Source organism: Thunnus maccoyii, chromosome 2 (assembly GCF_910596095.1).
Source record: "Thunnus maccoyii chromosome 2, fThuMac1.1, whole genome shotgun sequence".
Taxonomy (NCBI): Eukaryota; Metazoa; Chordata; class Actinopteri; order Scombriformes; family Scombridae; genus Thunnus; species Thunnus maccoyii.
Window position 1 is genome coordinate 22104304 of NC_056534.1, and position 12617 is coordinate 22116920.

General features: G+C 38.7%; 1 protein-coding gene across 4 annotated transcripts in view; it reads right to left on the bottom strand.

Moving 5' to 3' along the window:
- tenm3 (teneurin transmembrane protein 3) overlaps positions 1 to 12177 on the bottom strand; it is a 369694-nt gene extending 357517 nt beyond the window's left edge. For all 4 annotated transcript variants that reach the window (XM_042397897.1, XM_042397853.1, XM_042397889.1 and 1 more), the window contains exon 1: positions 11825 to 12177. The gene's annotated coding sequence lies outside the window, so the exon portion shown is untranslated. The remainder of the gene's footprint in view (positions 1 to 11824) is intronic.
- Positions 12178 to 12617: the final 440 nt, after the last annotated feature.

Here is a 12617-nt window from a genome sequence, read left to right on the forward strand (position 1 = left end):
TTTATTTGTATTAGAATAAAAGTGGAAAGAGGTTTACAAATCCTGTTATTGTTTTTATTATGCTTTTAATTTTAGAAAATTAAAGTGTTACAATAATAATTTTCATTTATTGCCTATTTTTTACAACCTAACTTTGTGGAAAGGAGAAGGGGAATAACAGGTTGTGGAGAGTCCCTTAAGAGCACTTTGCGTGTGTCAGTAGCTCGGCTTTACTTCTGGGGAAAACCCCCAACTCCGGGAGTGATGTCCAAACAAGGAAATGTGCGTCATGTAGCAGGTGGATGTGACTCCCTTCGTTGACACTTGCTGATAGACACAACAGCGGAGCAGAGGAGAAAGACTGAGATAGCGATGTAGCCAACCTGCATGCTGGTATGTGACATGTTTGTTTTGTTTCTTCCTGAAAACAAATAATTTTTGAAATATTTGTACGAAATAAATATTTGTAAAAAAAAAAAAACAGTATTTGTGCTTTGCCGAATAACATATTTGTATTTGGGCACATCCCTACTGTCTTCCCATGAACTGTAGCTACAGCGCAAGTTTGTTTGCTTTGTCTCTTGTTTCCCCACAATGTAACACCAGCACCCTTACCCCTAAATTCCCCCAGGCGCGTGTCCACCACTGCTGCCGGAGCTGATCATGGCCACTCTAGTCAATGTATCTGATTCCACCGGGCGCACCACGGCGCGTTTCAGAAGCGTCCCAGAAGCGGCTCTCCGCTCTGCTGCGCTAAAGATAAGTGCCTCGTCTATTTTTTACGGACGCCACGTCAAGCAGCACAGAGCAGATTGAGCTGGGCGGAAGTCAGACACAGAAACAGCATTGAGCATCCGGTCAATTTTCAAAATAAAACACCCCGTACGGTAGCCTTAAGGCACTTTGAGCTTCAACTAGGCTGCTGTAATTACTGTAGTAGGAGTGCAGCTGACTTTAAACGGCGGATGGCTTCCTCGCAGTGAAGATGCTCCACTTCTGACACACTCCCGGTGGAATAGGGCGCTGTGCAGAGGACAGAGCAAAACCACGTCGGAGCTGGAACGCGGCGCACACGTGCCCAGTGGAATCCCGGGGTTTGGCATGCAAGGTCAAAATATTATAATTAGACATTACTAAATAAATGTGTGAGCATCAATTCCGTGTACAGGAATATTTCTCTGGAGCTGTGTTTTCTTTCTTATCAACACACCTGATACAATATCAGGATGCAAATATATTGTGTTGTAGTTGAATAAGAGATAGAGACATAACTGCGCAATATATTGTAATAGAAGGCCGGTATCGAATAAAACATGCTGTTATATGCATCGAAAACTTCGTTTTTAGTGTTGGCTTGATACTGAAAGTTTTGCATGAGGCACCTGGGGAAAAGGAAATGGAAGAAAAAGTATGTGTGTGTATGTGTTGCTCCATCTCCATTACCGACTGAACTCAGGAAATGGACTCTGACAGTCCTCACACATCTTTTGTCAAATATGGCTCTCTCTCCCTAAACCACTAAATGCCTAACCTGAACCTCATAGCCCACTAGTGTCCACTGCAATGTGTGTGTGTGTGTGTGTGTGTGTGTGTGTATAGCTGGAATTTTTATCAACATCTGTGTGCTGAAGAGTCCTTTTCTAAAGACGACAGGGTTTACGTTAAATGTCTAAACACAACAAAATAGATAGATGGACCTTATTCTTCTTTTTCTGTCTTTCCTAAGTAGAAACCTTATCTTGTGATACACACAGACACACACACACACACACACACACACATTCACTCACACACAAACACATATGCAGTCCACAGTGTTCAAGTTCAAGGGGTTAGGTGGCTTGAAGGAATGTTCCACATGCAGGAAAATAGACAGACATACAGCTATGAAAATAAGTTCGAAACCGCTCGGGGAAGTCCCTGTGTCAGGGCAGTTTCCCATGTACCTATGTGCGCACACACACACACACACACACACTGCACAAATTCCCATTCACAGATCAGTTTACTAATGGCTATGCGTTAAGTGCCAGATGAACTTGACTGGACTTGCCTAAAGGGGGGCTTAAATGTGTTTTCTTAGTTGATGTGTGTGTGTGTGTGTCACTGAGGTAATTGAGTCTTTCTTTTTTCGTTGTTATAGAACACATAATGTGTGTAATCCTGCCCATCTTGATCCTGATGCATTTCGCTAGTGTCTTTCTATGTAGGATTTTCTGCACATATGGTCAAATGATTTTTATATGCAGTCACATTGTGGGCAATGTAATCATCACAAAAGAGAAACTTGGCCAATACCCTATTGGTCAAAAGCTTCTGCCCACAACTGTGTTTTTTGATGGTTCTGAAAATTGCCTTAGCAGTATTGATTATATGTAAGGTGCTGTGAGGCATGACATATATACAGCTATTCATATTCTACGCTCTACATTGATTTCAGCTCAGGTGTGTGTATCAGGTATTGGTGGATATGAAAGCTATCTGTTTGCTGTGGTTATGGCTGGTGCCATGTATTTTAGAGGTAATTAATACCAACATACCAAAGATGGGTTTTTACAGTCACATTTGAAAATGAAAAGAAACACAAAACCTCTTAACAGTTAATCCAATTCAGAGAGTGCCCACATGAGACACTGAGGGTCGGTCACATTCATGCCTGGCTGGCAAGTGTGAATCAAATGTTTGGGTTTGCAAGACGAAGATTGACTGATATGTTTGCTTCTATCCAAAATCTGGATAAAGTACAAAGAAATCTTTTAGTTTCTAACATGTAACCGCGGACCTTTTAATACCATCAGACAAAAAAACCCCAACAAATATGAATGTGTTTTTTAATGTGTTCTAGGGCAATAATGGTTTTCAATTGACTTCAGCACTTTGAGAAAATCAACTTGCACAGATTTGATATTTGCTTGAGTAAGGTAATCCATCAAAGTGAACATTCTATACTTTTTGACAAAGTTACACTGTTATTACAGTTGGTTATGCAGTGCAGACTTTAAGAATGCATTACCAGCTGCAACAAAGGTAGAAGAATAGAATAGAATAGAATTTAAAGCAGAAATCTGCCTCTCCAGCAGCAACATGTACAGTAATTGGCAAAAGTAAAGATTGCAGAGTTGTTGTGGATGGTAGCATGGCTGTTTGAGTTAGCAACTGCGAATTTGGAAATGTTCCTTTACTTACTTGCTGGTATAAATTCATAAATGTGAGGACCTTTGCAAATTTTATGATGGTGTGAATGTATAAGATAGCAGGAGCAGAGATGTAGCAAAACAATCAAATGAAGAATTTGGAAAATCTAATTCTAGCCTACGGAGTTGCAGGAGATTCAAATTCTAATGGTAAAGAGAACAGGGAAATGTAGTTTTATTTTAAACATTGCTATTTATGGTTGAACTTATATGTGAGACTGTGAATTCTGTTCTGAAATACATGTGGCCTGATGTCTCAAATGTAGTGGTGGCTGGGGAGAAGTCTGCCGTGTTAAGGCATTTACACACCGGGGGTGTGAACGCAAGTCGATCATCATCATCATCATCATCACTGGATGATGTCAAGATCATCCAGTGATCTTGTCCCTCTTCTCCTCACTTGACAAAATAAGACAAGAGCACTATATCCATTCAATCCACACTGACTCCAACTTGTGTTCAGCGTCTCTGTCCACAGGAGCAGCCGTCTGTCAGCTGCCAGACAAACTGCCTTCACCAGGCTGACTGACAGCAAAATGAGCTGTCACTAATTATTTTGCAAATTCATGTTTCTGTGTTTCTCTCGCAAATTCGTATCACTGTCAGTGTGAATAGTTTTGATGTGAACTATTCGCAGGCGAGTATTTTACATTTCCGTGTCATTTATTCATAGCATCCCTGGTGTGTAAAAGCATTTAGTCTGTCTCATTATTTATGTAATTGATCAGCAGAGGAACAAAGTCCTAGTGATCAATGTGAATGTTATCAGTTTACAGTGGTTGGGATTAGTATGTCACATATTGGAGAGGTAATCAATTATTTGAAGAAGGAGAGGTTGACATAGGTGGAATTGGGATATTAATTGCACTTCTGGATGAGCTCATTTTGTCACTTGTGGAGAATACTAAATATGAACCTTTATTGACTTTAAACGGAGTGTGAAAATTGTCATGTTGGAGGTAAACTGAACTTTGTTGAGTATTTTTGTGCATCACATCCATTTAACAAGATGAAAAGTCTTCTTAATCTCCAATTTTAATTGATTTATTTTCCAAAAGTGCCCAAGTGTTTTTGCTCTTCTGAGTCTTTCCACAAAAGGACAAAATATTTTAATTTTCATTAAGGATTGTACAACAGAACAGGTTATTGAATTTCCAGATTCAAAAATGTGTGAAGTTCTTCCTCTGGTAAGCACAACAGAGGATTCATTCTCTAGATAGATTATGAATTCCCACAACACATAACCTGCCGTTCTATATCTGTTACACAAAGTGGACGACTTGACCTGAGAAATGTCCAAAAAGGAAAGGGATCATCATCTGGAGAGAATGAATGTGCTCAGTAAATTTAATGTCAATCTGCTCAAAAGATTGATTTTTTTTGTGTGAGAAACTTGGCCTGAAGGGGTGCTAGGGGAAGGTCAAGGGGTCACCAAAATCACCTGAAAACACACATGAATATTCATATTAAATTTGATATGCTTGCACATTTGCTTGCTCAAATCCTCCTTTGCATCTGTAACCTTAGGACTCCTGACTTCTGGCAGGGAAGAAATGATAGAAAACAAACAAAAAAAAGAAAGAAAATAGTTAAATTATCACAGCCATTTAACAACCAAGCAAACGCAGCAAAGGAGTCTTACTTCTATTGAAGGTGGCTTTGGGAGGAAGAATGAAAGGGCAAAAAGAATCAAACAATGTGGTGGAAGAAAAAAAGAAGCTCCAGTAAACACCATTTTCATGAAATATGGCCAATATCCAGCAGGTAGATTTTTGCCTTTCGGGGCAGAGTGTGTGTGTCTGGGGAGAAAACTATCCGAGCTGGGGGATCCACACTAAGTCCTGCTGACTGTGCGCTTTTACATGGAAAATAAAAGGAGATGGGAGGCTGTATGATAGAGCCATTTACACACATACACACAAAAATGCACATATGTCCCCATACACACACAGCTTATTGTTCTTCAAGGCAGTTCATCTCCTCTATCACCAGCTTTATGTTGTCAGGTGCACTGGTTTCTGTCATCATTATAGCAGTTGAACTGTTTCCTCACACATGCCTCCACTACATCAATATCTATAAAACTCTGTGTTATTACAGAGAAAACGTCCCCAACTCTGCCCAAACAGAGACAAGAAATCACATTTTAAGTCACTGACATGGCAATTTCAAAAGCATTTTGTAATAATAATGTCAGTGTAGGCACTGATGCCGCAGTATTCTGGAAGAAATCTAAATGGAGACAAAACGCTCCTTTAAAGATGATTACACATGGCTGGAATTGCATTCAATAATCACAATATGTACGTGTACTAGGCTCAAAAGAAATGCAAACCTGCTATTTTGCATCAATATCTCTTTTAGTTCTGGAAAGATAAACTATTTCTAAAATTCAACCCTAATGGGAGACAGGAAATCTTTTTAAGAAGCAGTAACCTGTAGTTTAGTTTAATGTCATCATACAAACTGAATAGCCAGCATTCATTTGGCTTAACTTATCGGTGAGTTGTAGAAATGAAGATGCAGGTTTATTCCATTGTTTTATTGAATAATGTGTCCTGATTGTACTGTTAATGCTTTCTAAGGTCTGTTATTTCTGTGTAATGGGAATATTTCATTTTTCATGATTTATAATCATATTCATTTTGCTATTTTCAGCTTATTATGATATAATTTGAAAGTGCAGATCAATGACTGCACTCAGTCACAAAAATACTGTCCTTATGTTGGGGTTGCCAGTCATTCTCTACGAAACCCAACATGGTTTTGGAAGGTTTGTTTGCTAACTAACTAGATGTGCAAGGAAAGATAGCTTTGAAGCTGTCTGACTTTTTTTTCCCACTTATGACAGAGATAAAGCAACAGATTCTTTACTGGACACATACATGAAATTGTTATTGATTTCTTAGCTGGTTGGATTAGACAAAATTCAAAATATCCAAAATCTATCAGAGAAGAGAATAAAACACAAGGTAAAATGAAAATTGCAAGTCGTAACTAGACATATGTGGACGATGCATATTTTCTCAAATTACTGCCAAATATGAATTTAGGATATTGTGAATATTAATATAATGATATATTGTAACCTCAGATGTAGACAATGATAAAAGACCACAGAGAGAATGATTCTGGTGCATTAAAATCTGTCCTTGCTTTCTCTCTGAGACAAAAGTGACAAGCCAACTTTGTTTAACCTCTGCCTCCATGTTCACCTTCGGGAAAGTTCTGCAGATTGACGGGTTATTGATTTGTATAGTTCTTAGGGCCTTAGTGGTCTGTGGTGGGTCTTTCCTGTGGAAAAGGCCCTGGTGCACAGGAAGTGATGCCTTTTATGTTCTGGTTTATTTTGGAATGAAACAGAGGGACAGTTGTGTAGTTGTATGACATTTGGGTTAAAATGAGGCTGCATTTGTCTGGCAAGTGACAGTATTTTAGAATTCATGTGTGGATATAACCTCTGTTTTAACTGCATTTCAATATGTATACATTTAAAAAGTTTAATGAAAGACCTGCCACATCTAAGCAATAATGTGACTGTTATGTTATATGTATATTAATGTGACTGATAGTAGAATGATCTAAAACTATGCATGGATGAGAAATAATGTGTAAAGCTGAGCACTCACACTGAGACACCTAAACTTTCTAAGATGATTACACATGCTGAAATATTTATGCAAGATAAATAAAAAGATCCCATTCAGACATTTTTTTTTCAGATTATAGATAGGCTATATGTTTTGTCCACTAAAAAAGTTCAATTACCTTGTTAAAATCCTTAAAATGGCATATCCTTCATCTCCCTCATTGAAAAAATCCAGAAGCTATGAATATGTAAATATTGTTTATTCACAACTGCTCAACACAAGATGTGATGTCACAAATCATGCTCATAGGTACATGTCTTTAAAGGATAAGTTCACAATTTTTCAAATGTGTCTTAAAACAACAGTCAGGTGTCCATATGAAGAGTGAAAGAGGTTTTGCTCACTGTAATCATTCCTCCTGTTCATACTGGATATTAAAAGATCCTTCAAATGTGCTTTCAATGTAAGTGATGGAGGCCAAAATTCACACAGTGTGTCCACACAGTCATTTAAAAGTTGATGTGAAGCTTCCATTAGGCTTCAGCAGTCTGAGTTAGTCATATCAAGTGGATATCTGCCACATTTACAGTCTTTTTAGCATCACATTCCCTCTTTGTATTTCCTCGGACAGTGTTTCCCTGTTGAGCTGTATAAGTATACAAGTATAATAGTAGAAGTATAGTAACAAAAAGAGGAACTTTATATTAGCTTCACATAATCTTTTAAATGCATTTTTGCACAGAAGTAGGACTGAGGATTTTGTCCCCCATCACTTAGGTTACACGTGCATTATGAAGGGATCTTCTAATGGTCAATACGAACGGGTGGAATGATTACAGCAAGAAAAACATGTGTCAATGTTCAATTGGGCACCAGACTTGAAAACCTACAAACCATTATCAAACCAAATTTGGAAGGTTATGTCTGTCTCAGCTGTCAGTCACAGTTCCAACAATAAAAAAAACATGTGGGTAAGATTACAGAAACCTGTCTAACACTAAACCACAAAGCCACTTCTAGAGGTGCTAACATGCCTCCCAGCTACACAGAGACAGTGCAGTGGAAGCTACAGGATTATGGCAATGATGTGTTCATAACTTACTGAGTTATGAACACAGCTTTCCATGGATCCCCAGCTTCACTTTTGTGCTTTGCAATTACGCTAAACATGTCAAAATGTGTCAGCGTGTGATGCTCTTTGGCACATCCCCTACATGCAGTGTCGTACATTATCCATTTGCTCCTCATTTTCTTCAGCTTGTACTATTTTTGTGGTCTGACAGCTGTATTGTGAACATTCTGCATCATAAGTCACCTTGTCTCGACTTACTTTCAAATCATTTATTTTATAGTAATATGTTCTTATGGTCTGCTTTTACCTGTTTTGTGTTTTTACTTTTACATTGTATTATTGTTCTTTTTGTGTAGAAAAAAATAATCATTTCTATCATGGGGGTGCGTGCATTGTTTGCTTGTTGCTTTTGGTGTTAAATGTATATATTGTCCTGCCGTGTGTGAAGTGGATTAGTTTGTAGAATGTAAAGGCTTTGAGACAGGCTGTGAAATAAATTAACTTGAACTGTCAAAAATGATATTGGCAAAAGATTTACTGGGGAACATTCAGTGATTTGTAATAATTTCAGAGGTGTTTGGTGATTATAATCCCGTTGGAATCTGCAATTTCTGTAAATGATAAAGTGCAAAGAGACTATTGTGAGTACTCAGTTTCCCATCTAACTCTACTGTCACTCAGAACGTTGATATTGGATAATTCTGCTAAACCGTGGATTGTAGGGGCCAATAAAGAATGGCTAAAGGTAAGGTTATGGTTAGGTAAAGATCATGGTTATGGCTAAAATGTTAGAAAATGAACAGTGGTCTTCTGTGTCAAAGTCCCATGCTTTGATGAGCCATCCATCCAATCCAAACTCCTCCCAAAGAGGTTTTACAACACTAATAGCAATGTCATGCTTTCCTAAGTTGTGAAGTTTATAAGTAAGTTGTATATGAATTATCCATAATATGAACATAATTCCTGTATTAATCTAATGGAAAGTGAGTTCTCCGTAACTCGAGTTGTGATTCTGACGAGCTCTCTGCATCATAAAGGACTTGCACCATCCCAGGCACCCCCCCCCCCCCCCCCCCCCCGCCCCCGTCATCAGCCTCCTGCCATCTGGCAGCAGATACAGATATAGCTGCTTGGACAAGCAGATTGAAGAACAGTTTCTTTTTGGGAGCTGTTGTTCAATTGGATCAAGCCCCCGTTACATTGTCCCTTGCACCCCCATAACACTGACTGGGGGCTGCACTATAAATCTGTTGTCTTAAACAATACCAATAAAGCTGATTCTGATTCTTTTTCTTCTGATTTTCAGCACAAACTTCTGTCTTGCTTAATCACAAACAGCTCTGTGAATGCATGATATTTTCAATGACATTTGTTTTGTGTGTGCACAAACGCTGGAGAGTAATTTATTTATTACTGGGTATGTGGTCCCTATTTAATGTTAATCTAGTGTCAGTAGGGTTGTAAAAAAACATGCTAGCACAGTACTCTTGTCATGTTGGGACCAAAAATGAGTACATGTAGATTGGAAAACACACCAGTCATGCTGGGAGCCACTAAAAACAAGTCCATGACCCATTTTTTGGTCCTGACCCATCATTAAAGGCCTACAGCAATGAGGACAGTGAGAACAGGATAGAATTGCCTTGAATATTTAAGTGGAATAGAGGGCTATCCTCTGTGTGATATATTGAATCCCAAGCCAAGCCATTTGATGGTTGCAGTATTTGAAGAATCACAGGAGGGGGCTGCTTGAAAATCCCCTACTGTGGCGGCTCTTTAAACTTTTTCAGCCTGGGACAGAAATTGAATAAATTTAGCTTCTCCCATGGACTCAAGCTCATTAGGACGCTCTCTTGTTATGGTGGGACCCACCAAAAACAGGGCCCATGACCCACTTTTGGGGTCTCTACTCATAATATGAAGAAATGTTTCACTTTGGCAAAATAATTCAAATTTACACTACTGTACACAGAGTGCCTCTGTTGGCCCCTTGACTTCTGCACATTTTCTACTTGTACATATAAAGTATGCTTTCACCACCGGTACAGGGACTTCTGATTTTTTCTCAACACTTTCAAGATTTTCCTGAGGTTAAAAAAATAAACCTTGTAAATATATTATTGAAACTAATCAATTTTAATTACTAGATGTTAAGGGCATAATTTTCAAATCATGAAATAAACATGAAATAAACACTGCTGATTACAGGACAGCTCATGTCGGTGGGTGCTGTGAATCCCTGTGAACAAAATCCAAACAAAAGCTAAGCAAAATGTATCAAAATTAAGCCAATGGGGAAGATGTGAAAGACACCACAAAGAGTACTGTAAATGATTCCATACGTTAGCATTTGTGTATTTTACATACATAATGGTTTCATTAGTATGTGTTAAATGTTATGTTTACACTGAGCTCATCAAATACTGTCAGTGTCTAACATTTTTTTAGTGTAATGAACTTACTCAGCACTATGTATTGTGCTTCTTGTAGGAATGTGCGATGAACTATTTGCTGGGAGACGTCATGGAATATTTAAAATTTCCTTAAAAGCATTTAGTTTTGTACAAAGTCAAACATGTCGAATAAGGATGCTGGTTGGGGTAAAAAATGTTTGGTTCAGTATGAATAAAGACTTGATAGTACTATTAATGTATTTGCTTTGTTTGTTTGGCCATGTATACAATGCAAAGACAACAGCAAAGTTTTAAAAAAAATCCCATCATAAAACAGGCTGCATGGTTATAAGCCAAGAGGCTTATTGTGCCACTCCCCTTGATAGGTTTACATTATTAATATCATTAACACAAATACAAAAGCACCAAAAGCATTTTCAGGGTTTCCCTTGGAGTTCTATCCTTGTCAGAGCACAACACCATCCTCATAGGCATTAAGGATTTCTAATTGTCCTGACAAACCTAGAAGCTCTGCTGTCAGCACAAGTCGGAAAACATTTACTGGGATAGAACCAGGTGAACTTTTCGACTCTGCCGTCCTCAGAGCTCCTTTGAGTTGGGTAAATTACAGAGCAGTTTGCTTTGGGATTTGCAGGTGGCACTATCAGATTTGAATCGGTTGCTATGGGATTAGCAGTTAACTGTGTTGATTTATTAGAAACAATAGTGACACTGCATATCTTGCAGCCTGCTATCTCCACATTTGGTTCACTGGAACGCCGTGCATGCACATGAACATGTGTGTGCATCAGTGGCGGCTGGTGACTCAAAAATTCGGGAGGACAGGAGGAAAACCAACATGGAATCTTACAACAAACCGCATCAAACCGGAAATCATTTTACCAACAAAGTGAAATTAAAATCCATAATATTGTTCTATTATGACAACAGATTTATGTTCTCATCAAAAACAGACAACATATCACATGATTTACATGTTTCCTGTGTATTTTCTTAGTGTACAGAAATCTATAAAGTAGCACAAAGCTTATAATCTGATACAAGTACAGATCAGTGCTGAATACAAGAAAGACTGAACACTAAAAAAACTCACAGATCTAAAAGTGTAGGTTCACATCAGAAAGTATTAATGCATGTATCAAATACATGACTTACACACTCTTACCTATGTGCACAGTCTACAAAGCTGACATGTTAACACTTGTTATTCTCGTTATTTTAAGCTTATTACTCAATATACGACTCAGCTTTTAAAAAAAAAAAAAAAAAAAAAAAAACAGAAGAAATTGTCACAACAAGCAGCCAGACCTCCTGCACACTCATTCACTAATCACACAACATCAACAGGTGACTGAACAACCACTCAATTAAAAACGGGATCAATTCCAAATGAATGAGTGAGTCCAGACAGCTCACTGTAACTTCAACAAGCAAACTACCTACAGCACATTATATGATCTCTGCTGCATTCTTGTTAAGGAGATAAATTCACACAACAGCCATACAGAGACATTTAACCATGAGATGAAATTAGCGACCAAAGAGACAGAGAGAGAGAAGCTGTATCTGACTCACGTTATCTGACGGTTTCTTCTTTCTTTCACGAAGATGAAGTATTGATGTACTGATGAAGTATAACGTCCATTTGTTGCTGTTGGTCATTTTGTTTGTTAGTTAGTAGAACTTTGTGGCTGCTGGTTAACCAGTCTGATACATGGACTGAATATAAATATGGACGACGCGTCTCCACTTCCTACCGCTGTGCAAAAGTGGAGCCAAAATATCACCTTTCTGAGAGCTGCCATGTTGCTTGTGTGACGTCATTTGGAGCCAGAGTGTGCGCAGCAGAGTCCATGGTAGAGTCGGGCGGTGGGATGACGGCCCGCGGAACACGCCCCCTCAGCCGTCCCACTGCATGACGGAGGTTTGAGAGCGGCTGTCACCGCTGTCAATCATGACGACAGCCCCCCCCCCCCCCCCCCCCCTTCTATATCGTCAAATAACTAATTAAAAACAAACTTACAAGAAAAATGAGCACTTGAACAAACATCAGCATGATAAGAACTACCTGAAATGACAGAAACCATCTTTGAGAAAAACTTATCTGACGTGTACTACAGTGTGTAATATGTGTGGTATTTAGCGGCCTCTAACGGTGAGGTTCTAGATTGAAGCACTCCGCCGCTCACCCCTCCCTCCCTTTGACTTTGGAGAGATTCCAGAAGCTACGGTGGCCTTCAAGGACAAGAAGCAATTTGCTGAAGATGTCATCGTCCAAGACAACTTCGAGCATTTCTAACAAGTCAAGCGAGGAGGTGAAGATGTTATTTAATTATTTAGTCTATAATATTTTAGGTTATAGCTCACA